Source organism: Cyanistes caeruleus, chromosome 1, assembly GCF_971803275.1.
Source record: "Cyanistes caeruleus chromosome 1, bCyaCae1.hap1.1, whole genome shotgun sequence".
NCBI classification, from domain to species: Eukaryota; Metazoa; Chordata; class Aves; order Passeriformes; family Paridae; genus Cyanistes; species Cyanistes caeruleus.
Genome location: NC_141701.1, coordinates 141,532,103 through 141,535,883, shown reverse-complemented (window position 1 = coordinate 141,535,883; position 3,781 = coordinate 141,532,103). Strand labels below are relative to the sequence as shown.

The 3,781-nt window shown below is 34.4% G+C and overlaps 1 long non-coding RNA gene across 1 annotated transcript; it reads right to left on the bottom strand.

Annotated features, from left to right (window-relative positions):
- Window positions 1-236: 236 nt before the first annotated feature.
- Window positions 237-1,456, bottom strand: LOC147655977 (uncharacterized). The gene is made up of 2 exons (XR_015279511.1): window positions 1,288-1,456; window positions 237-888 (listed from the first exon to the last, which is right to left on the bottom strand). It is a non-coding gene; the product is annotated as an uncharacterized LOC147655977 (long non-coding RNA).
- Between the last annotated feature and the right edge of the window lie 2,325 nt (window positions 1,457-3,781).

Genomic DNA, 3,781 nt, shown 5'->3' with positions numbered 1-3,781 from the left:
TTTAGTACATGACTCCTCTTAAAAGGGAATATCCAGTGATTGTTTACAAGGAAAATAGAATGCTAGTTAAACTTGTTTTCAAATGTCTTTAATGAGACTACATAAACCACTCGTGTTTTCAGCTAGGAAAACATATGTAATGGTACACAGAATTTGTAAGCACTGAAAATGATCCAGAAATTCCACACAGAAAGAAACATCCACTTCTTTGCAGGTGAAGACAAAAAAAGTAATTTTATAAAAAAAGTAAGTCTTAGGCATGTTTACAGTTCCCTCTGATGGAAAAAGGAAGCATTACAACTCCTCCACAACATTTATTTGCCTAACAATAAAGATAGAAAAGATATATTTGGCAAGCTTTCATAACTTGTTATAAATAAAATAGGTAAATAAAGTTATTCTTTAAAAATGAAGAGTTTTATACACACACTTCTTAATCAATAGAATAACCACTTATTTAGGTTTGGCTTCCTAAATAAAACAAAACAAAACACAATATGAGTTCTACCAGTTAATCATGGAGAAACCATCCCAAAGATAGAATTTTACTCTTTTCATTTTATAGTGCACCTATCTTTATTTCTGTTTTATAAGAATTAGAAAAAACCGTGGTATTTTTCACATTCCATTAAAAATACACTACCTATCAGCATTCATCCCTTTTGTTTTTTCAGATGAATCACTAAAATGCCTCAGAAACACGGGTCAAAACTGCAGAATGTCAAGAAGTTTTTAGTAAAATGCAAACTTAAATCATCAGAGAATTACCTTTAATAATTATTACTCCTTTTAAGATTTAAAATATCAGAGAAAACTTGGCCTCCTTTCTTTTTTTTCTTCTCACTGACTCGTAAACCACTTCAGCTTTCCTTACTGATTGGCAGATCACTGCAAAGGTATTTTACACAGCAAGATTAGAAGGGTGAATATTTTTGAACTGAAAACTCCATTTCAATGTCTAGCAAAGTTTTTTTTAAGCCAAACAGTCAGTGCATTACCTTTATTTGACTAAATATAGACTCTATTTCTATAAAGCATTCAAGGTGTTGCCCATTTTTTTTTCTCTTGGAAAACATCACAGATAACTAAATATCACTGCACTCTCATGGGCAACAGAAACTTAAAATGCATTGCTAAACATATTGCTAGAGTGAAGGAAATAATTTCCTTTTATTTGAGCTCATATCTGATCAAAAATAATGGTTAAAGTTAATACATTGATAAATGTAAATCTCTTTACCCACAGGATACTGACAGAAAGTAAAAAAACCCATGTATTTTACTTACATTTACATATTCCAGCTTGATAGGGGGCAATCACTTTAATTGAAAGGATGAATTTTAAACCATTACTTGTAAGCCTTTAGGATGAGACTTCAACTAAACTGAAGACAACACTTCCAGTGTTTCAGTCATAACTCCATACTGTGGGCCAGGATGTCCCTCCTATTCTTGCCTGAAAAATAATGAAGAAAATCTAGGTCAGGTTTTTCTGAAGATATTCACTGTATTATTGAGGAGGTCTAATAGCTCACCACTCTTTAGTACAATAATTTGCCTGCTTTCTCAGTAAGCAGATGCCCCCAAATTTTTGGTTTTTAGTTTCCATGTGTTTGTTTTCTGCTGGCTTAGTGAGCAGACTCAGCTCCTCCAGGAACCTGGCAAGAACCAGGAATGGTGCAAAGGAAGAAGGGGAAGCTTGTGCTGGAGAAGAGGAGAGGGCAGCTGTGAGAACAGACAAAAGATATTGCTAAATTCACCCTAACAGAGAATCACCCATCAGCATACATTCACCTCCATGTTTATGCTGTAAAAATTACACTGCAAGATCTATGAGAGGAAAGATCAATCATGATACACATTCTACATGCTCACCTAATCCATTTGTAGGTCAGCAGAAAAAGGCACTAAAGATTTACTTTATGTTATCAAGCACAGTTCCATGAAAAATATTGTGACAGAAAATAAAGAAATAGGTGAGTGATAAAGTTCTGTTGGAAGTGGTCAGCAAAACTGCATTAGCAGGAACTGCTATATTAGAATTAATGAAAACTGAGCATACAGAAATCCTGGGAGCTCTGGAGCTCCTAGAGAGGGTAGAACTGTGACTTAATTCAGCCAAGCTCAAGTCATTTAATCTTGGTTATGAGTTCATCACCATAGAATATACATGTCTGGAAAATTAAATGAAGGAGATATATTGTCTGTGGAAGAACTTGCAAAGACCTTAGCAGGGCTAACCTACTGAAAGCTGTAAGTATTTGGAAAGGCTCATCATTTTCAGTTATATGATAGACATGTAAGAAAAGGAGTTACTCTATTGAAAAGCCATTTAGGCTACAGAACAGGCCTGATGCTTCTTTTATATATTTCAATTATGTATGTGTGTCAAAGCCACAGCTACCAAAAAGCATCTGTTGCTCTAGGACCTGTACAAACATATCATGGATTTGAAGAATGTGAAGCACTGATAAACAAGATGTTATAAATTTCAGACAAAGGAAACACTTTCTCCATTTTACAGACAGGGAAATAAAGTAAGCAGTTTGAATGATTTATTCAAGATCTCAAATGATATCTGTGTCAAGGCTAGAATTTTTTATCATGAAATCATGAGAATAATTGAAATTAATCTTACAGTTTATGACAAACAAGTTATACAGATAATTCTTTCTCTAACAGTACATTCTTTCACGTTGCAGTCTACCCCGAGTAAGAATAAAGGAAGTATTCCTAATGAGCTCAACAGGATTTACATCAGTCTCCTGGAAAGTCCACCAGGAAAAGACACTCTTAATTTCACAGATTGCTAGAGAACAGTTTCATTGCCGTGTATTGAAATTGTGATCTAAATAATTGATAAAGGCACAAGTAGTTTTAAGGCTGCTTGTTAAAAGAAAACTGTTCATAGGCATTTACAGAAGAGAACTGTTTTATGAAATTGATTAATAGGTGTGATGCTTCTAAAATAAGTGCCACATTTTATAATATAACCCTTAAAACTCAATTTAGCGCATAAAAATCAAAATAAATATATACCATTATGGTGCATTCCCCCGGCTCTTGGTATTGGTATGCTGCTATAACTGACACCCTCAATTTCCTACCATAAATGCCAATTAAAACTGTCTTGGAGAAACAGTCACTTGAACTTTCACAGCTCAGAAAACAAAAGATGATTAATTCTCTGTTTGAAAAAAAGGATCAGCTTTAGCTATCCAACTAATAAGTGACTTTTTTATCTCCTGAGATCTGAGAAAATTCTCAGTCAAGACATTTAAACTGGATGCTTGCACCAGTCACCTCTGTCACATAATGAAACGTAGAATGCCATTTGCTACAGCAAAGACATGCCATGAAACATTCTTTAAAAAGGCATATTTTTAAAACATAGCTGTCTAGAATTTGGAAGTGAATGTATCCTCCAACACAGATCCCTTCCTTTTCTTTTCCACATTTGAAAACTTAGGCTAAAGTGCAGCATACAATTATCTCTGTGTTTCCAAAGCATGCATGGAAGGCAAAAGTCTTGGAAAATAAACTCAGGCACTGTCACAGTCAGTGAGAGAGGGAAGAGGGAGGAAATTATTACTTATGGCTAACAGTGAAATCTCATTGAAGTAATAGGTACAAAACTGGATCACAGAAAGTTCTCAGAATGTTGGTCTTGTTCAAAATCAGTGGTAGAAGAACCAGGTTTCACAGGTTTATAATCTACCACGTAGAAACTAAACCAAGTCTTTTTTTTTTTTTTTTCTTCCCTAAGAGTGCTGATAAACTC